We start from the raw sequence: 23392 nt of genomic DNA, 5'->3' as shown, positions 1-23392 counted from the left end.
CGGAGGCCCGTGACATTCGTCAGCATCTCATTGATGTATGCTTCTAGCACTCACGCCTGGTGGCTGATACATGGACACGGGACTCGTGGCACTGCGTGTGTCTGGGACATGCACAATATGGACTCTACGCCTATGATGGCCTAGTACACGAAGATCAATGTCCACACATCTCATTGGTTTATTGTGCACTTTTTATGGCATATGTGATGTCATGTTGAACACCCTATCGACCCGCCACCCAAGTGAGCCCAACACACCCCCTCCACCCTCCTACCTCCCCCCCGAACACCAGTGTCCAAAGATGCTCATTGTCAGTGGGCTGTCGCTATTGCAAGCCCCCTCTGCGGGTATCAGGGGCACCCCTGCCTGTGGAGCGCAGGTTCCTTCCAGATCTACGTTGGGGGCTGCCCTGGACGGAACTTGCAACGGATGATGTGTCTGCCTGCTCACGTCCATGCATGTCCCTAAGGGTTTGCGAGAGCTCAGTGAGCACACGGCGCACTGCGGCAAGTTCGGCACATACGTCTTTGGACGTCGCATGCAGTTCCCCCCTCAGGCTCTCGGTGCTTCTCTCAATTTGTGCCCTTAGCGTCTCTGTACCTCTCTCCATTTCTGCCCTAAGTGTCTCAGTTGATGTTTCTATGTCTGCCTTAGTGCCCCCACATTCATCGGCATGGTCCTTGAGGAGTGTGGCCAGTTGCTGCTGTTGTTCGATCAACTGGTCGAGGGACTGTTGCCTCTGCTGGGCCATGGCCATTTGCGGGGGTGTCACAGAGGGGCTGTTGTCCTCATGTTGCCTTGCCACAGGGCTTGTGGGGGATGGCCAGTCGTCGTCTTGTGGGTGCCCCTGCGTGGTATCCTCATGTTGTACGGGATGGGACAGACAGGGGGATTGGGACAGGTCATGGATGGATCTGACTTCGGCATCCCCGTTTTCTGTGTCCGAGCATGCTGCCATCAATGGGGTGTCACCTATGGTGCTGCTGCCACCAGAGGCAGTGCCTTCTGTGGCATCCATTGGGGGGACCTGTGGTGGTGGTGTTGTGGGCAAGCTGGCTGCTGGGGTGCCTGTTGATGTTCCCTCCTCTGTGCTGCCACCTGATTTGTGCTGCTGCCGTGTCTTGATGCGTGCAGCTGAGGTGGAGGGTCTCTGGCCGTTGGTCTTGGCCCTCTTTGCAGGTGTGCTGGTAGGGGTGTCCTGTAGCTCGTCGTTTGGATCGGACCCTGTGGTGGAGTAAAGGAGGGCGAGGGTTATTGATGGGTCTGTGGGAATTGGAATGGCATTGTATCACATGCTTTGGGGTGGTACCTGAGGGTGATTTGGGTCGGGGCCTTGGAGGTTCTTTGATTTGTGTGTGGAGTGAGGGTGCAGTTGTTTGGCAGCCTGCAGTTAGGGTGTGCCTGCTGCACGTGTAGTGCGTGTATTAGGGGTTTTTAATTATTTATGTATTTATTGTGGGTTTTAACGTGCGCTATCAGGCCGATGTGTGTGGACGTTCTCCTGGACATGTGTTTCTGTTGCACTATGTGGACGCATGGTACTTCACATGGATGGACTGTGTGGATTTGGCATTGTTTTATCTGGCCCACCTACCTGAATCTTCGGATGTCTGCACTCCTTTCTCCATCCCTCCGACTCCCTCTATGCTCTCCATTCCGATGGTGGAGGCACAGATTTCTTCCCAGGGGGTCAACTTGATGGGTGATTCAGGACCTCCCCCGGTGGCTGTGGCAATGTTGCGGTTGGCAGAGAGTATGCTGCGGACGCGGATCCGCGGGTCGTCCCATCGCTTGCGGCATTGCTGTGGGGTGCGGGGTGCGGTCCCCACCGCACTTACCCGCTGTGCCACCAGAGCCCATATGGCCTTCTTGTTTGCAAGTGCCGTCCTGGTCATTTGCGTGCAGAAGACGACGGCAGCATTCTCCTGGAGGGTCTCTGTTAGCACGGTGAGTTCCTCACGGGAGAAGTGGACCTGCCGCTTGCGGTCGCACGCTTTCTTCGCTACTTTTCCCATTTTTCTTGGTTTCGCTAGGGTGGTTGACGGGTTGGGGTGTGTTTCAGGGTAGTGATTTTAGTGGTTGTGTGGTTTTAGTGTTTTTATAGGTGTACGCCGGGATGTTTCCCGTTCCGGGCCCATGTTTTAACTTCCGTTTCCGTATATTTCCGGTCACCGTACTTTCCGGTAGGCGCACACTGCGGTGACCGCTAAGAGGGGTGGCGGTATTGCACCTAGGGCGGCGTACGGCGGCGGTGTGGGCCGTTTTGGGGTCATTTCCGCCATCGTGGACTTTGCACTTCCGCCGTGGCGTGGTGCTCGTGCCCGATGGGTCGGAATGGGCCGCACTTTGCTCCTTCGTGCAATGGCGGAAACGCTATTTACGCTGTGGCGCTCCGGTCAGTCACTTTCCGCCAGGGTCGTAATGAGGGCCAATGACACTGACGGTGAAATAATAATGGAAATATGCGTGCCATGTGATATAATGATCCAACACAGAGAGGTACATAACCCCCTCATGGCCAGTGTCAGTGCACCACCTTCCATATTTGATCAAGATATGGGAGAAGTACCACCAGAATTATGGACAACAGGGACCCATGATATAGGACTTTTACAAGGAGTAACACCTATAAAAAGTAAACTAAAACCAGGCACGGTACTGTCTAGAGTAAAACAATATCCACTGTCCAGAGAAGCGGAAGAAGGAATAAAAGAAACAATAAGTGCATTACTACAACTAGGTATAATTGTGCCATCAAATTCACCATCCAATACTGCAATTTATCCGATAAAAAAGGAAAGGGGCGGGGCATGGAGGATGATCCAGGATCTCCGCCCACTTAATGACGTCATACAAAAAGAGTTCCCTTTAGTGCCATACCCTGCATCCATTCTATGTAGCGTCCCAAAAAATGCCACATGTTTCACAGTTGGGGATTTGAAGAATGCCATCTTCTCAGTACCACTCAACCCCAGTTGTCAATAACCCTAGGGGGAAAAAGATATGAACATTGCAGACTACCTCAAGGGTACTGTGAAAGTTCCAGCATATTTAACAGAATACTGCACAAAGACCTTGGAAACATCGATGTAAAAAGCACAATAATTCAGTACGTAGACAATCTCCTTATCAGCAGCGAAAGTGAAGAGCAATGTAGAGCAGTTTCAATAACATTATTGAACCTACTAGCAGCAAAAGGGTAGAAGGTGGATAAGGATAAACTGCAGTACTGCATAGCAGAAGTACTATATCTAGGACAGTTAATTTCAAAGGATAGCAAAAGAATTATACCAGACAGAGCAACAGCAATACGCCACACCATAATGCCTAAAACAGTAAAGGAAATGCAAAAGTTCCTTAGCATATGAAATTATTGCTGTGCATGGATACTAAACTATGCTGCGTACACACGCCCCCTTCTCCAAGCACTGAAAGAAGCACAAAAGAGCAGCACCCCCATAAAATGGACACAAGATATTATGACACAATTCTTTCAACTGAAAGATCTCATTACACACGCACCCGTTTTGGCAACTCCAGATTATGATCGGGATTTTTACCTATTCTCACATTGCGATGGAACACTAATGACAGCAGTACTCACACAAAAAACATCACTTGGTCACAAGCCATTGGCATATTACAGTGGCACCTTAGATTTAGTAATACAAGGACACTTTGAATTCGAACAGGCCCTCGCAGCTGCCGCTTTCGCAATAGAGAAAAGTGCCACCATAGTGATGGGGTGCTCGGTCACACTGTTTGCCATACTAAAAAGGTCAAAGTCCACACTCACCCCACAGACAGCAACTGCATATGAAATAATAATATCATGCCAAAACATGCACGTTGTACGATGCAAAACTGTAAACCCAGCCACATTCATTATGGAGCCCTGCACAATGGAGGACATGCAAGTGCACGATTGCGCTACATATGAAGGGGAAGACAATGACATCCCTAAAGCAAGTGAAAATGCCCTAGAAGGAGGTGAAATTTACTTTGTAGATGGGTCAGCATCTATCGATTGTAAAACGGGAGAAAAGCATGTAGAGGCAGCTGTAGTAAGAATTGAAGGGGAAGAGTATGAAGTGATAGTGCAGAAGCACCTCCCCTCACATTTTTCAGCACAAGCAGCAGAACTAATTGCATTAATAGAAGCATTGCGTATAGCCAAAGGGTATGCAGTGACGATATACTCTGACTCGGCATACGTGACAACGACAGTACACTCGGGGTTGTCATGATGGCGACGAAGGGGGTTCAGGAGAGCGGATGGCTCGCCTGTACAACATGCAGCACTACTTAATGACCTCATTGACGCATTAGCATAACCATCAATAGAGGCCTTAGTGAAGTGCCAAGCACATACAAATAACACAGATGTAATCTCGCTCGGACGACAAGGAAGAAGGGTACAGTTCTACACCCATACATCAAATGATAGAGTTACAGAGACGTGCCCCACACGATGAGCAGGAATTATGGGTGAAAAGAAGGTGCAAACAATCACCCACATACCTATTATGGCACCAGGAAATGACAGGGAAAGTGGTGATGCCTGTACAGCTATTACAGATAGCTTTCCAACAACTCCACTTTCCAGCACACGTAACAAAACAGCACATTGCAGCAGACATCCAAGAAGAATGGTTCATCCCCAATTCGCAGGAACACTTAACGAAATTAATAATTGAATGCACAACTTGTCAAACATACGGCTCAGGAATGAGACTCAGTACATTGCGAGGAACACTACAATGCCCATCAGGCCCATTTCGAGAACTGCACATAGATTATGCCGACATAGGGGAAAGATGTAATGGAGCAAGGTACCTCATAGTAGTGGTGTGCCCCTTCTCACGTTGGCTGGAAGCAGGACCGTGTGTGCACCCAGATGCCAAGTGCGCGGGCAAGTTTTTAGTAAGGGAGGTATTTCCGAGGTGGGGAATATGTGATGTGATCCATTCAGACAACGGCACACACTTTGTAAATGAAACTTTCAAAGAAGTTACCACAATGTTAGGGGTAAAACATAAACTTTGTTCGATTTATCACCTGCAAGCTAACGGAAAGGTAATAAAGATAAACGGCCTCCTCAAGAGCAGATTTTCTAAATTATGTCACACCCTTAAGAAAAACTGGGTATATTGCTTGCCTCTAGCACTGTTCCAACTCAGAATGCAACCAAGTAAGGACAACCATTTGAGCCCGCACGAAATAGTGACGGAAGGCACATCCAAATGCCACTGTCTCCAGTAAGAAGAGCATCAGACGCTCACAGAGCTGCCACGGTGTTAGGGGATGAATTTAAGGAATATCTCACCCAACTGACACGGGATGTACGGAGTATAGCAAAACAAATAGCACCTCCATTTACCCAAGAAAAGCAAACTGATACAAATACACCTGCACAGGACATCCCAGCAGCACAGCTAATGCTTGGTGAACACATATATGTGCGCAGTTTTGTGCAGAGGTGGAACTCCCCACGATTTCATGGCCCCTATGAAGTGATATATTGCACGCCCTCAGCAGTAAAGGTGAAGGGATTAAAGTACTGGGTGCATATTTCGGATGTACAAAAGGCAAGTGAGAGTACAGCACACCAGAGTGAACAGCCACAAGAACAAGAGGTAGCGATTCCCTAAAGCAAAGAGTGATTAAAGCAATACAAAGCATATTGAAAATTAGGGCTGTAAAATAAAGAAACAAGTAACGAACAATGAATGTTGCCGAATGAGATAATAAATATTTATATGTATATATAAATGTCTATCTCTCTCTCTCTCTCTCCCTCTCTCTCTGTCTAGCTCTTTTCCTCCAAAGACAGCTCTGTCCCGCTCTCTTCTCTTTTCTGTCATCCCTTAAAAATGTATATGGTAAAGACGTAAATGAATATGATAATGATATGTTATGAAGAGAAACAATATGTGTACTTAACCCATTTATATCGCCCCTTCAGGTGGAAATATTACGGAAAGGAGGGCCCTCACTAGCAACGCCAGAAATGTAGATAGTGATAGGGTAGGAATAAGTAGTACTAGAAAGTACAATTATGATTGTGGCCTCTATTTTGTGGCCATCATTTCTTCTGTGATGTTATTTTGCCTTGGTCTTGGAACGTGTCCTTTATATTAGGGGATATAAAGGGGGGCGGAGGAGTACAAGAAATACAAGAAGGGTGAAGCCTCATTTGGAATGGCTTGGAATGGCTTTAAAGTAATTTGGACCCACAATACTTCTTTGAATGCTAATTTAACCACTCTGCACAAACTGTCAAAGCCCCCATTTTTACATACGCTGCTATGGGTTAGGACGATGATAATGTATCCAATGGATATGATGTTGATTATCCCATGTTCGGTATTTCGGGATCGCCATATGTAAATATGCACACAACTGAAGAACCTACCTCAGATGGCGATAACATGCACTTTACACCCTATGTCCCAACTACCCAAATGTATCCAGTGTCACAATCTTGGCAGAGTGGTAGTGAACAGCATGATGAAACGTGGACAAACATTTTCCCTGTACAATACCAAAAGATGAAAAGGTTACACAATGGTCAAGGGGGGAATAAAAGGTGGAAAAGGGGGGTGGAAATGAGGGGTTATGATGCATACCATGGTCTGGGATTAGATTAAATAGAAGACCCCCGCCACCCGGATCAGTCCAACAAATGGTACTCAGACATGAGTGCCACAGCTAAACAAGCAACAAATGAGATCTGTTGTGTTTGCTGTTTTATACCCCATGCCTCTGTCACACCCAAAGTCCTCATACCCCAAGAAAAATCCATGTCGGATACCCAGTGTCTAATTCACCTAGTTTTATGTAGAATTTGAAGTACCTTCCAGGCACACACGGTAACAGTACAAATGCTGCAAAACGAGAAAACATGTGCAAGCAAACCTCAAGGAGTAATATGTGTGAAAGAACCATTTTTTATCATCAAAGGGACAATGTTTATGGAAAATAAATGGCACGAAGAGACAATATTATACATTTTTTTTTATTTTATTGCAAGCTCCTGGGCTGTGGCTCTTTACTTCTGGGGTGGCTGGCTTTCTTGTTCAGGCCCCTTAAAAAAAGAAGAAAAATAAGAACAAGAGTGCCACAAGTCTAACACTTTCAGCACTGACCCTAAATAAGAAAGAATAGGAATACCAAATAATGTGTCTTTCTGGAATTCTATACAATAATTGCTAGGCTCATTAAATGTTTATTTCAGGCACACTTCAGTGGGTGAGTCACTGATTTAGTTTGTTCTTAAACGCCTCACTCAGCCTTTCATCCTTCTGAGGTCGATAAATGAGTACCAACACAGGTTGGGTGATATTGGGTGTATATTTTTTCTATGTAAAGCGCTTAAGCGTAAGTGCTATATAATAACACATCATTTGGTCATGGACGTCTGCTTGCATACACAGTAATTTGGTAATATGGGCCTATACACACCGATCTTAATGATACATATGGCGATCCATTCTTGTATGAAGTGTACATCACATAGTGATATCGTAACTATATTTTTCATAGTGTACAGTGCTATATGATGCCACTTCCTGTTTTGTCAACGGGTTCCATCGCTACCCACGATATCACTTTGGGGTGGGGTCAAATGACATCACTTCCTGTGATGTCATCGGGGGGTCAAGGGTCGTGTGATGTCACTTCCCCTACCCCTAGCATTTTGGTGAAATGACGTCCCTGCCTGTGCCATGACAACACTACATTCAACCGTGATGGTGATCCCGGAGAACCATGTCCAAGGGGGGAGGGTGCCAACCGAGACATCACCGGCACCCCAGCCAACAACCAAAGAGCCCTCCACATATGACATTCTGTCTGAAGATGAGTTACAAGACAGAGTTTCCCGCAAGCGAAGATCATCCAATTACATTTCCAGCAAATCCTCAGATCTCCTGGTAGAGATTCCGGACCAATACAAATTCTTTAATTCTGCAGAAACGTTCTTCGCCTCACTCCTAATGCCAGGACTCCAGGCGCGAACAAACGCCAAATGGCTGCAGATCGTGCGCTGGGAATTGATCCAGCTGGCCAATGACACCGAAGAAGGATTCAATGTGATACAAGTGGAACTTCGCGCCCTGAGGTTCATGACCATTCAAAACAGGTAGGACCTAGACCTACTCACAGCAATGGACGGCGGTGTTTGCCGAAAAAACGCATGCTGTACATTCGTACCTTCTGCGGATGCGGACAACGAGACCCTGTCACATGTGATATTGGCAGTGCATAACCTGGGTGAAAGAATGAAGAAAGAAGGAGGAATCAACCCCAGCACCTGGTTCGATGACATTTTCAACTGGATACCTTCCTGGTTCAGCATGATGATGAAAATGTTTGTCGTGCTCATCGTTTTTCTGTTACTGATTTTTTGTGTGTGTCAGTTAGGGGTTTGATGTTGTGCAAAATCAATGCCTAGCTCAGCAATAATGATGGAGACAATGGGTCAACCGACAAGGGTACAAACAATGAAAGATGCACAGATACAGACAGGAGAGTCTGGTCCCTCCTGATATCATATGACAGCAGTGTATCGCTATCCAGGGGGCAGGGTGGACAACTTGTATTATACTACAATTAAGGAACCCGGGAGTTACAATGGTATAAGGAGGTGTGGGTGGATCTGGATGGGGATGGGGGAATATACATGACCTGCACCACTGATGAGTATGCTAGAAGGGGTCTGAGCCTGCGAGGAATATGCAGAGCCTGGATGCCAATAAAAGGGACACTAGCTTGGGATGAGGTGGTAATGGAGGCGGAGTACTATCGGACTGCAAGCAATAATAAAAGTTAGTTTGTTACTTTAGATGTAACAAAAAGGGGGAATGTAAGGAAGGAAGGGGTGAATTAGCCCCCCCATACATTCTACACAAGATGAACCGCTTGCTCTTGCACTAGTGGGGGACGCCTCCATCGCCCATCTGCTGTCATGATGAATAAGGCCACGGCAGAAGCAAGGGTGGGGCTATTGCAAGACACACTTGGAATCCATTTTGTGTTCCCTCGACTCCATCTTTGGACTAGGCCGCAATTCGGCACTACGAAGTCTCCTCTCCCCTCAGCAGCACCGCACACAACGAGCACCAACCGCCCACACCTTTTCTGCGCGTCTCAAGTCCCTTTCTCATGAATGCGCTGAAGCTAACTCTTACAAGTAAAACTATGTATCTTATCATTCTTCCTCTGAGATCACTGTCCTGTGTGTAAACCGGTCTGACCCATGACTTGTAGCTCATCCATCTCCACAAACCTGCTCCTGCACACCTCACCCTCGCTGTTGGAAAATTACTGCTTGTGTAACCCTGTGCCCTCCTCTGGTATTCTCTTGATGTAACAGAAGTGTGCCCCCACTGTGCTGACCACCCCAGAACCCCGTGGAGCCGGCCCATAAAGAACTATATGTCCACCTGCTTTCTCACCAATGAAACTGTAATATGTAGCCTGTATAGAACTCATCACTGATGACGCTGTAACCTTTTAAAAATGTATTGTTTTGTATTGTTTGCCAGAGGGCTCTCAAGGCAGCAGAGTTCTCTGGATGCTGAATATCATATACATCTTTGATAAACTCACAATCAACTCTCGTAGTCTCATTCCCTACTGGGATGCAGCCTTTATTCTGATTTTTATTGGTATTGTGGGGAGTGAGTACTTTCAAAGGCTCCAATTTATTAACGAAAAATAAACATTACTCACAACCATATATTCACTATCACAATCCACTTCTCTCACACACACTATACCTCCCCACTTACCTTATACCCACTCCATCTCTCTTTACATTCAGACCTTCAAACCAACATCAAACATACCAAAACAACACTCACGGGCCCTCTCCACAGGCCCACCCAATTATTCTTATCAAACTTAATGACCCTCTCCGCAGGCCCACACAATTCTAGCTACCAGTTCATCTATTTTTAATATACAGCTACCTGGCCCCTCGCCCTCCGAGGGCCACTAAGCTACTCAAACAACCACTAAGCACTACTATTTACAGCAACACTTTGCGCCAGCACTTCCGCTTTGGCCATCAAAATATACCACAATATTTATAATCTACTGTGGACGCTCAACAAAAAACCAGCGCTTACCTCAATACTCTCTTGCCTCAATCCACATAAAAAATGATTAAACTATACAATCGCCTGCACTACACACTACTCCCATCTAATGGAACTCTGCCACCGTCTACACACTCCTCTGTTCTACTACAGATTTGCCAGCCACAGATCCTCTCCATATCGGAGGGGTGGAACTAATATCTACGACTACTATGGCTGATCGTCCTTCCCACTGCATGATGTGTCTTATGCACCATTAAAAGAACACAGCGTGTACACATGTATAGTGCCTCATGTACATGCAAGGGCACACTCCCGTGCTCTAGAGATCCTCCCGTCCTCTCCATGCTGAGCCTCCCCCCACGGCCTGCACCTCCCTTTGAGTGTGGGTAGTGCTCAGGACTAAGCAGACCTTTGCAAACTCAATCGGGGTTGCTCTATGCATGGTTCTCTATCATGGTATCCATTTGCATCTATCACTCTTCATTCATTCATATCTCTCTCTCTCTCTCTCTCTCTCTCTCTCTGTCTCTCTCTACCGCTCTCTTACTTTTTCCCCGCTCTTTCAAAGCCAATCTCTACATTTCTCGGAGTCTCACCGAGTCTCTCTCTCGCTCTGTGCCTTTCTCTTCTACTATTTTCTGTGTTCCACGTCCATTTTTCTCTATCGCAGTCTTTCTATGTTTCCCTGGGTAGCTCGTGTCTCTAGGTTTTCTCTCACTTTATGTATGTATTTCTCTCTTGCTGGTTAGTTTCTCTCTGCTTCTCCCTTTTTTCTGTCCTTTATTCCTCACGGTATGCAGAGCAGAGTAGCAATGGAAACATTCAGAGGACGTGTGGAAGGACATATACGCCTTCTCTGTTTACAGATAGTGGTGGAACAGCAGACCATGTCCAGCTCAAGACTACCCAGTCCAAATCTGCTCTCCCCAGACCTCGTGCCCCTTCAGCCTAATCTTATCTCAGCCCGCAGGCACTTTCGGGCCTTAGCCACTGACTGCCTCTTTGCACTTTCCTGTGTGAAAGGGGCAGCCACAGTCTTGAGGCAGAAAACCTGCACAGAGAAGAAAGAGAGTAAGTGCCAGCATTCAGTAAGGAAGCCCAGATGGTGCGGAACACGGCTACACATACTGACAATTGGGGACTTTCCTGGATGATGAGGCTCCTATGTCGAGTTGCCAAAACCAAGCTTTCCAAACCCTTCCAAACCCTGCTGTTTTCTGGTTTGCCACTGTAACGGATTAGAATGTTCACGGCTTTGAAAGAGTCTCTGCCACAAGTGGGCAAGGAACAGACTTCTGTGCAAGAACCCAAAGGGGGTAGGCGGCGGTGTGGGGGGTGGGGGGGGGGTTAGTGGGGGGGATGTGTTCTGTACAGAAGGCAGAGTCCTGCATCGCAAAATAAAGAAAACTAAAACGTTCAGCAAGAGTACATTTGTTATAATTATAGAACATAATGTACTAAATTGCTCTGTTCACCACGGGCGCACGATGCCTCCATTTGGACAGAAATGCCTCTAAGCCCTTGGCAGGGAACACCTAGAAACAGACCCACGAGCAGAGCACAAACTCCCTTTCTCACGACAACACAACAGAAAACACCAACACAACCGCACAGGTATTTTTGCATTTTCCCTAACTCCCCACTAACCTCACCCACCCACCATTCCTTTAGTTCCAGAACCCTTGGAAACTACGTACATGATGGCAGCAGGTGCTGTATATATCCCAGTACCATGACATATGAGGACATTGTATTCCTGATATGTTTTTGTAAATAATCTAGTTAACAGGTGTTTACTTAGAGCATATATTTTCTATGTATTTTCAGTCATGCACTTACGAAAACATCTACATTCCGAGACAAAAAAAGTTCTGAAAGGGTCCTGGTTGTCACGACCTTCTTAATATTCATGGCTGCCACATGGATGAGCTTCTCTTCTAACGCATAGTGTGTCCTTCTTGTACCCTTGATGTAAATCTATGTTGGTGCTACCTGCCTCTAGGCACGTGAGAAGGGTTACAAGCTCAGCCTGCATGAGTATCTTATTATATCTGCCTCCATCCAAGGATTTACCATAGTGGGGTTTGGGGGGATCCACTTTAAGAAACAAGCTCAGTGCCTGTACATTTGGACAGACAATAACCATCATGCAACTGCACAGTAACCTTAGCAAATCCTTCAATAACACATATATTCAACAGTTTATTAAATGCATAAATGAATGATGACTAAAACCATGATGGTGCGAGTATCGAACGTTCTATCAAACAGTGCCCCAAGCGGTTGTCTTTGCCTCTTGTTTCGAGTGCTTACACCAGCTGCCCTCTGAACCAGAACAACATGCTTATCAACCCTACTGATTTTGGCAGTAGGCTACTGCTTTTTAAGCAGTTCTACCGCCAACAGATATGGGTGACAGATCCTACTGCTTTTTACAGTGGCAGGTAATTGATGTGACTCAAAGGCAATTGATCTGTAAGTGATACATTTGAGCTATGGGCTCAGATCCATCCACTGACCTGACAGCTACATGACTCTCCCCTGCACTCTTACCGGGACAGACCTTAGGTGATCCACGAGTGAAGGCAAGTGGCAGAGTTTACCACCATCACACAGCATCTGCCTATCAGACTGAGGAGGGTATCAGTCTCCATGTTGTTCAGTGTTCAACCTGCACTGCCGGAATAAATATGTACTGCCCGGGCTGTTGCTACAGAGCAGTGGCAAACGTTGCCTACCAGCTCTGTGTGATTATTTTCTGTGAAGTTAGGTAATTGAGTTTGGTGTTAACTTACCATTCACAATTATACATTTTAAACATGAGCACATTTACATGTTGTGCTGTTTGATGGGTTGTGCATTTTAGAATGCTCCATTGCTGCCAAGAATGTATGTTTTGTAATTTCCTGTGATGTCATTGTTATGCTAAGTATTATTTATGAAACTTGAAAAATCCTACATCTTTTTGGTCACAGAATGTTGGCAAGTATGGAACAACATTACACTGAATACACACCTTCCCTCTTTCCTGTGGTTATACATAACACTGGCTTAATTTTCAGGGCTCCACTCTGCAGCCGAACAACATTATATGAATATTTACACATCCCTGCTCCCTCTCCACTCATCATCCTTCTAATTAGGATAAACGGCAGCGCAGACTAAATCAAGGACGAGCTGGAGGCTGGGCAAGCTTCCCTAGTTCCCCCTTTGAGGACTGTTTTTCTTGTTGGAACCGTTTTACTTTTATGGAAAGGGACCCCATTTGGGAGGTATGTTTGTGAACAGTTTGATCCACACATGGTAAAGCTAGGGTTTGTTACATGTGGGACTAAAACTCTGTGGCATATTAACCTTCAGATGTACAAAAAGAAGACAGGAACAGCCATACAGCGACCTCTGTGGGAGGACGGACGTTTGAGCCAGGCCTGACAGGCAGGAATAGGAAAATGGGAGATCTGTTCCACAGAGCAGTACAACCATCCTTTACAAGGAGGTAACTCCATTACATAATGCAACCTTCTTTGGGGGACACTGGCAGTCCTGTATCATAGCTAAATGATGGAACTGGAGAGACCATGATTGCAGGGGACCCCCACCACCTACTGCATGAACTAGGCCCCGGAGAGGAGGTATATGGGCAGCCTCCTAACACCTGTCCACCCTAAGCCTCTCTGTTGGGGCCCTGCCCACTGATGAGAAAGTTCCATCTACGTATCGGCAGGGCTCAAGTCGAGGGTACACGCAGGGGACAGAGCCCCCCCCCCTTTATTCAGAGGGGGGACTCCGTCCCCCCAGCTAAAATGAGAAACATTGAATGTCCTATTTAAAATGTATGAATTAAAGCCGACCTCGTGGATCGAACCACAGTCGTCAGGCTGGACACTTCACCACTGCACTATATAACCTGATGAAGAATAACAAACAACTAAATGAGAAATGTCCCATTTTGGTACTGCAAGTCCCAGGGAAAACATTTGTATTGGTTCTTGAAGTTTAAAACATGCACACCTTTAAACGATTTTAAAAATACTATTAGAAGAAAATATCCTCTCTTGGTTTTGTGTGTTTGTGTGTGTTAGTTTTATGAAAGGCAAATGCCATTCGTCCTGTGCAGTTTGGGTGGTTATGCAAACCTAATTTAATGAAATGTGCATATTTCACCTTGTTATGCTAATTTATAGCGACGTCACATCTCATTGTGTTTGTTGATGAGTTCCCCTACTTTAATTTTTAGGACTTGACCCCTGCGTATCAGAGAGGACTTGCTGTGTTCACTGCGAAGAAATATACTTTTAGGAAACAAAGGGAGTTTGATAATCAGCCCGGCAGGCTATGAACTCACACTGACCCCAAATCTCGAATGTGGAGGAGTGGTTTAAGCAATGTCACAGGTCCATGAATGTACTCTGTGCACAAGCTTGTGTACCCATTCTGCCAGCATTTGTGGAGCCCTTCTCAGACTAGCAAAGTCAACGTTTGTGAAACCTTGTGTGAACCAGAGCATCCACACTTACCCACCATCAGAGTAGGGGAGAATTTCACACTTCCAGCGGACATTGAACGTCTCAGTACCTAATGCAGGCTCTATTGAAATAACCATGGCAACCAGAACCACACTCTGGCTGCTTGCAAATTGACATCAGATGACAATTCTGTAGTTTTATCACAAGTGAGCCAATCATCAGGCATGCTTGCAGCATTTAAACACTTGAGTACCCTCAAGTAGTAGGCACTGTATGGGATGTCCCACATCAGTATAACATAGTGCAGGGGAGACAGTGTGGACATCAGAAGCTCGAAGTGAAGTAAAGGTGCAGTGACAGAGAGGGGCGGAGATTGGGGTGTTGAGGGGGAGCAATAAAGAGAATAAGAGGAGAAGATCAAAAACAGAGGCGGTGGAAAAGAGTGGTGAAGTGGATCGAATGAACTTGAAGGTTGATGCGGAAGAGGAGGAGAAAAGAGAGACAGACCTGAAGCAGGGACATCATGTAGGGGTGGCCCATGAGGTCTCCCTTGCTACCCGTGTGGTCACCCTTGCTACCCATAAAAAAACTAATCTTTTTTTGAAACAAGTGTGGCTCCTGGGCTGTGGCCAGCAGCATATGGCACTTTGTTTCTGGAGTGGCTGGTTTTCTGATAGCTATAGATGGTAAAATACCTCAGTGGGTTGAGCGCTCGTGGCTGCAATGTGTGTGTGATCTGCAGGTTGCAGGTTCGACTCCCTGCAAGGTCAACCCAGCCTTTCATCCTGCTGAGGTTGATAAATGAGTACCAACACAGGTTGGGGGATATTGTATGTATATTTGTTCTATATGAAGCGCTTAAGCGTAAGTGCTATATATTAACACATCATTATCATTTGGCCTTGGACGTCTGCTTGCATTCACAGTAATTTGGTAATGTGGGTCTATACGCACTGATATTAACGATACATATGGTGATCCATTCTTGTATGAAATGGATATCACTTTACAGTGATGTCATAACCTTATTTTTTTGCAGCGTACTTAGACACAATGCTATGTGATGCCACTTCCTATTTTGTCAAGGGGTGAAAGGTCATATTCCATCGCTTCCCGTGGTGTCACTTCGGGGTGGGGTCAAATGGCATCACTTTCTGTGATGTCATCAGAGGTCAAGGTTCATGTGATGTCACTTCCACTACCCCAGGCATTTTGGTGAAATGACGTCCCTGACTTGAAGGAACATCAAAAAGGAGAAGGTTAACTTCCGAGGTGGAGGAGGAAAAGACAAGACTAAGGCAAAGAAATAGAGGGGTTTAGGAGGAGGAATTTAGAGCATGCCACAATGTTGAGAAGGACAGAAAGAGAGAGAGAAGAAGGTTCGGTGAGAGTAGGTGAAGAACAGAAAAGAGGAAATGGGAGAGGGAAGAAACAAGAGGGAGGAGATGCCCAATAATAAAGGCAGCAAAAGGATTTGGCATTGAATTAGTGGAGTGGATCCTAGGTTGGTGGAGATCACTGCCCAGAACGGGCTCTCAACTGCCCTAAGAAGGGTTTAAGTGTGACAACCCCAAGGCCCAACACAATCTTTAAAGATCTTAAAGAGACTGACGCCTGGTCCATGGCGCCAGGGATGGTTTTGCTCCTCATTAGCATATTCAAGGCAACACTGATACAGATAGGTCTTCACCATCTTATGAAGACCCATATCATATAAAGACAAACCATCTATTTTTTGTCTTTATATTATGCGTGTCATCAAAAACAATGTGAATTGTGTTATAATTTAAGTGTATCTTTGTCTTACTGCGTTACACACGTCTGACTATTCGCTATATATAAACTACAACTAAAGCCACTGAACTATTCTGAATGGCAACTCTCAAGGCATTAGATGCTGATCTCTTGACCCTTTTTGTGCTGGTATATGGTGGGATAACTCGACTGTGCTATTCCCTTGCAGCAGGTTTCATAAAGGTTTGTTTTAGATTTTTATAAAGGTGAAGCATGTCAGGCAAGCATACCAAGGTCCACAGACACTTTAAAGCTTCGGTAAACGGACTGTGCAAGACCTACTACATGTCTGTAGATCACTCTTCTCGCAGTGTCTGGCATGATGATAAGGAAATGATACTAGGAGTCTGAAATCAGTGCCTGAATTAAGGGAACACCTTTAATTGTCTTGAGCAAAAATCCACCCCTGACCCACATTTGTGGGAACAATGACCACCAGGGACAAAGTCACAGTGGGAAACAACCTCAAAGGGGCAACATTACAGTGCAACACACAGGAGCATGAGTATAGTGGGACGCCTGGTAGCAAACCACAGTGGGTTGACTCAGCGTGGGCCTGGGAGCACAAGTCACCGGTAACTCTGGGGTACATGCACCAGTATAGGAAAATGCATGGGTAATGCACCCCAACAATAAACATCGGCTGAGACTGACAGATGAGGCTGCCCTTTCAGCTCTACCCACCATTGCAGTGGCAGAAGAGGGCGATGTGCAGATCTTATCTATGGAATTGCTGGGTAGATCAACAGAGAGCGTTCTTGAACGGTGGGAGGAGATTGAAAATCCCAGATGTCAATCTTCACCACCCACATCCACTGTGTCAGACACTAATGAAGATGAGATGGAAGATGAACAAGACAATGATTATGTTCCAGAAGTACAGAAGAGATCAAACATTGCTCTTGAAAAGCAGCAATACCAAAGAGGCATAGGAGAATGACACCAAAGATAATACAAGGTGGTAGTATTAGCAGAAGTGTGCCCCTATCTGTATATCGTCTATATGAAAAACAGCCTTCCGGTGAAGAGCAGGAAGCATATCAATTTACTACGTGATATCTAGAACACCGCCAGCACCAGCACCTTCACACTCATATGAAACCCAGTCCGTTTACTGGCCCCCTAGGTAAGCCAAATGTGCAGAAGTCATTTACAGAGACAAAACAGCAACTGAATTGGGACACTTGCACACACTGCGAGAAATGGGTGTGCCAAGGAAAGAAAAAGACAAGCTTGGGTGACAAATTGATGCATTTCCTGATGAAGCAGCACCATGCAGAAACATGGGATGAAATCAAAAGATCCCATGAATATTACTCTTGCAGAAAACCCCCAACAGTCCACACAATTACCCCTGAACATACGTCAGCTGTAGGACACCAAACTCAACCACTTGTGCCCCAGTGGTGCATAGCAGGGATCCTCCATTGGTTCAGGGAAGTGGAAGCATTTGAGCATGGCCAAAATATCACCAGTGCCATGACAGAAAGAGCTACTAATCGATACTACCCTGGCTATATTGTTGGCACCAGATCTCCTGTCCTACTGATTTATGGAAACCCCTTTATTTCGGCGCCTAATGGGAAAAGTCGATCACCATTGGGAAGTTCCTAGCAAAAGCTCTTCTTTTATATCAAGACAATACCAAATTTGTACAAATTACACTATGGATACAGTGGGGTCCACTACATTCAGTGGGGCAAAAAGTCCAATTCACCAAGGCATTGTGGACCAGTGGTCAGAGTATTGACTACATAACTGCCACAGCACACTGGATGGCCTTTCCTTCCTTTAACATCGAAGAGGGATCCTGGAGTAATTCATGAGGGCACAGGGTGCGTTCAGTTTGGCACCAGACAACCCTGTGCATCTATGGGTTTCAGCACAAAAGCTACAGGGGAGTTGACACCCGGGTGAAGGTAGAGAAAGGAGAGGCACAGTGGCTAAGGTCTCTTAGTTTGCATTTGGCCATTGTTGAAGCAGACATGGGTAACATGCCAAAAATGCACCAACTGCAGGTTTGACACAGGCCACTTCATGACCCGAAGACTTATAGGGTGAATGATCCAAAATGTGTGCGATGAAATATAATCCCAAAATAGGCAAAATAACCAATGCACCATTTGCAAGGAAAACAAAGTTTTCTTACATGCAAAAGTATCAGACGGGCACGTTGAACCGAGCTAACATGGTGCTCACCCCACCCAAAGAAGTAACATCTTTTATAGCGAAAAAATTAAAATTAACAAAACTATGCATAATAAGGATTACAACATGATCCCGCACTCCCCATTGTCTAACCGCTATATACAATTTATCTAAACACATTCCCCTAAAATACGTGGCACACTACATTGTCACTAAGAGTTGATTGACTACCAGGTACATTGTTACCATAATACATTGCTCTAACAAATGATATATTGCTGGCCATCACGTGATGTGCACCCCTCCGTTGAACCCTGATCAAAGTGTGAATAGCACGGTCAACTCTGCTTGGTTGGCATCACTTCTGCTCCTCCCATCCCAAATCACGGTACAGCCCTAGCACAGCTCCTCCATTATCTTTCTGGGAACCCAAGAGCCTATGAATTACATGATTGAGGCACCAATCTTATGTTTGAATTTTGCTTATTAATTGATCCCTAAAGTGCAGCTCAAATAGAATGACCGCTTTCGGTTGAATCCACATCTTCACTAGGCCTCTTGGCATCACAAAACCCCATGACTAGCTCACATGCATTAAATCTTCAAAAGGCGCATCCTGACCCTTCCTCCCTGGACCCAACATTCCAGTCTCAGCTCCTACGAGCTCTGAAGCGGATCTCAATAAACTGTCATCGATACAGAATGGCTGCCTGTGACAGTGCCTGCATAACTTCTCTCTGGGGGAAGGAAGTGGGATTTGTTTCAAAATCAACTGGAGAGAGCTGCAGCTCCACGTTAGGCCTGTTTCTCATATTTTCATAAACACATCCTGTAACATGCCCTAAAATCCAACATGGTGGAACTCCTGCTTCCTTAGCCCATGGACCTCACCTTTACCACAACACTTCCCTGACTCCATCTCATGCTCCTACCTATGTCCCTTAAAACTCAACTCCGTAAACTACTGCTCTATACAGGATACACCACCCTATTTTCAACCTCTGCAACGGCAACGTAAAAACATTGTTGCTCTTTCTATATGGCTACATGGTGTTTCTAATATGTGTCATGGCTAACTACAAATGGATACATGCGCATACTGCTGCGCCCAACGTGAACTGCTAGCACTAAAACACGTGCTCATATGTTTTTTGTAGTCTAAATCACTTTGCCTGACTGGGACTTTGCATTTGCATCCCAGGACACATACCAACACTCCCTCCTTTAGTTAATACTACATTAACTAAGCCAGCAGCTTCCCTTCTTCTGCAATCATCATCTTTGGGCACCCAGACCTTGCACACTTGGCGTAAACTTTCTCCATCCCAGCATATTCTTCTGGGGTACATTTATTTTTTTTTATTTTATTTAAATTTATAAAGCGCGCAAGTAACCCATGGGCATTGAGGCGCTGTTACTTGCAAGAGCTTAGTTACAGGCAAAGAAGCATTCATCAGTACATTATGTATTCAACAGGCATAGAGCTGCTGTTTTGGTTGGTACAGTTGGTCATTACAAACAGTTTATGCACTGGAACATAGGAGATGTATTCAGCTGGTGCGAGGAATCTTATGTGAATAAGATGGTTTTTATGGATTTGCGGAAGGTGCAAAGGGAGGCCTCACCTCGGATTATAGGAGGTAGGGCGTTCCAGTGAGTGGGTGCGAGATATGGGAAGCTGGAACCGCCAGCTCTGGCTTTTTTTACTAATGGCACAGAAAGCATGTTAGTATATGGTGATCTGGTTGGCCTCGTAGTAGAGACGGGGTGGATCCTTTGGGGGAGGTAGTCAGGGGCAGTAAGGTGAAAGCACTTGTGAGTCAGTGTCAGCGTTTTGAAGATGATCCTTTCTTTTATTGGGAGCCAGTGTGCTCGTTTTCTGGCTTCCGAGATGTGTTCTCGTTTGGCAATGCCTTGGGCTGCCCGGAGAGCGCTATTCTGAATGATTTGTAACCTCTCTAGGTTTTTGTTGGATGTACCTAAGAAGAGTACATTACAATAGTCAAGCCTAGATCCAATGATGGCTCTGGCTATGTTAGTGCAGTTCTCTTTGGAGAGAAAGGGCCTGACTGCGTTGATTAGTTTGGCATGATATGCAGCTGCAGAGGCTATAGCGTTGACTTGTTTATCCATGGATAGGTTGGAATCTAAGTAGACGTCAAGTGTTTTGACTGATTCTGAGACAGGTATTTTGATGGAGTCTATGGTGAAGTGACTGAACTGGGAGTCTAGATTTTTCAGCGTGTCGGGTGAGCCTACCAGGAGGAGTTCAGTCTTGTCTGAGTTGAGGCATAGTCCATTGTCTGCCATCCAGGCTTGGATGGTGTTGTAGAGGTTGTTGAGGGTCATGGAGTCAGTGTCGTAGTTGCCAGTGAGGGTGAGGAGGATCTGTGTGTCATCAGCGTAGTTGGTGTATGAAATGCCCATGGCGTCAAGGATGAGAAAAAGGGGTCGTGTGAAGATGTTGTAGAGGGTGGGTGAGAGGCAGGAGCTGTCAGTAGCGCTCTTGCCCTCGTAGTGTAGCCGAGGAGTTCTTCTCGCCAATCTACCGAACTAGTCAGTACAATCAACAAACAGAACAGTTGATTGGCGGAAAGATGGAATGTCAACGAAGAATCCAGAACCCGATGGAACAGGATACTGGAACGGGATGTCTTCTCAAGGAGTACAGGCAAGACCCCCAGACAACTGCACTTCGAGCAAATATCACATAGATGCGATGTATGCAAAATAAACGCAGAAAGCAGAATAGAATCCACCACTAACCTGTGTAGTTCTTCAGACTCTCCGATTCTCCGAATATTCCCAAGGAAGGAATAAGAAGGAAGGTAGAAGCCAACCCAAGATCCAGAAATGAAGGCAAAGCAAGAAGCAGGAGAAATCCACACTGACTGTCCAAAGAGCAAACCTAACCCGACGGCACGAGGATGCCTACAAGGTACAACAAGGCAGTCTCTAGTCCGTGTACCAAAGGTGACGAGTTCCAATGAAGGTGGACAATCCTAGCAGGGTAGGACCGTGGACGATCCGAGGGCGAAGAGCAGGGCTGGCAGCAAAAGTACAAAGGAGTAGCCAAAGCAGGTCCGTGGGCGATCCGAGGTCGAAGAGCAGGGCTGGCAGCAAAAGTACAAAGGAGTAGCCAAAGCAGGTCCGTGGGCGATCCGAGGTCGAAGAGCAGGGCTGGCAGCAAAAGTACAAAGGAGTAGCCAAAGCAGGTCCGTGGGCGATCCGAGGTCGAAGAGCAGGAAGACAAGGTAAGAGGGGACAAGATGCTGGAATACAAGAGAAAGCAAGCCGCTAGAATACAAGATTCAGAAGCGCCGGCAAAACGAACAGGCGTGGCTTATATAACAGTCACATGATCACTATACGTAAACTTAACGTGTAGAGGGAAAAATGACCGACGTGAGAGGACGCCATCGTCTCCATGCCAACTTCCAAGAACCCGGCAGACGAGATCTTAAAGGGACCGTAACCACCGTTCGTTGACGAATACGAGAGCCACACGTATTAGTTCTCGTGGAAGCCGGATAACTATGGCGTCCCAACACAGATGGTCTCTGCCGATACTTGACAGTTTCCTTCCCCAAAGAGGCCCCCACCCGCCGTGATCTCCAAAAACGGGACAACAAAACCGGGGCATGTACGTTTTCGCATGGCTCCCAGGTGCGATCCTCCGGACCATAACCCTTCCAGTCAACATAGTAGAGTCTTCTCCCGTTCCGAACCTTGGTGTCCAAGATGGCTGACACCTCATATTCCACAGCACCCTGAACCCTGAGAGGCGGAGGATGGGAGGGAAGACGGGTGTTAGGACGGCACGGTTTGATCAAAGACACGTGGAATACTGGGTGTATTTTCCACGACTGGGGAAGAACCAGACGCACCACTGCCGGGTTGATGACATGCGATATAACATATGGCCCAACAAAACGTGGGAGCAACTTCCTCTGACCAGGCAGGCGTAAATTGCGAGAAGACAACCAGACGTTCATGCCTGGGAGATACACTGGAGCAGGGGTACGATGCCGGTCTGCATATAACTTGGTCCTGTTCTGAGCCTCCAACAATTGTCTCATAACCTGGACATGGGTGCCGGAAATGTCCCTAACACAGGCAAGGGCAGCAGGATTGTGAGCCGGCAGGTCAGGTGCGAGAGGCAAGGAACGCGGATGCTGCCCATACAGGGCAAAGAAAGGAGAAACCTGTGTAGCAGTGTGGAGTGAATTATTGTAGGCAAATTCGGCCATAGACAGTACCGAGAGCCAATCGTCCTGACGCTGAAAGATGAGACACCTTATGTATTGTTCCATAGTGGCATTCAGACGTTCGGTCTGGCCATCCGTCTGCGGATGATAAGCACTCGAAAATCGAGCTTCGATACCTAATGCAGCCGACAAAGCTCTCCAAAAGCGTGAAGTAAACTGAGGACCGCGGTCGGAGATGATTATAGAAGGAAGACCAAACAACCTAAATACGTTCCGCAGAAAAAGATCCGCCAGTTTGGGAGCAGTAGGGATCCCTTGACAAGGTACGAATAGTGCCATTTTGGTGAAATAGTCGATGACCACCCAAATAGTATCAAAACCGTCCACCGGAGGTACTTCCACAACGAAATCCATGGAAATGGAGGACCAAGGATGATCTGGAAGAGGCATAGGTTGGAGCAAACCCACGGGTTTGCCATGTGATGTCTTACACTGAGCGCAAACCGAACAAGTATTTACGTAATCAGTAACATCCTGTAATAAAGACGGCCACCAACACCATCTTTTCAGTAGATCAACCGACTTCCTAATACCAGGATGAGCAGCCAGAGAGGAGTCATGACACCATTGTATAGCAGTACGTCGCGTCTCTGGAGTAGGCAGGAATATC

Source organism: Ambystoma mexicanum, chromosome 2q, assembly GCF_040938575.1.
Source record: "Ambystoma mexicanum isolate Mex_15411 chromosome 2q, UKY_AmexF1_1, whole genome shotgun sequence".
NCBI classification, from domain to species: domain Eukaryota; kingdom Metazoa; phylum Chordata; class Amphibia; order Caudata; family Ambystomatidae; genus Ambystoma; species Ambystoma mexicanum.
The sequence above is the reverse complement of the archived record's forward strand: the minus strand, read 5'-3'. Positions refer to the sequence as shown.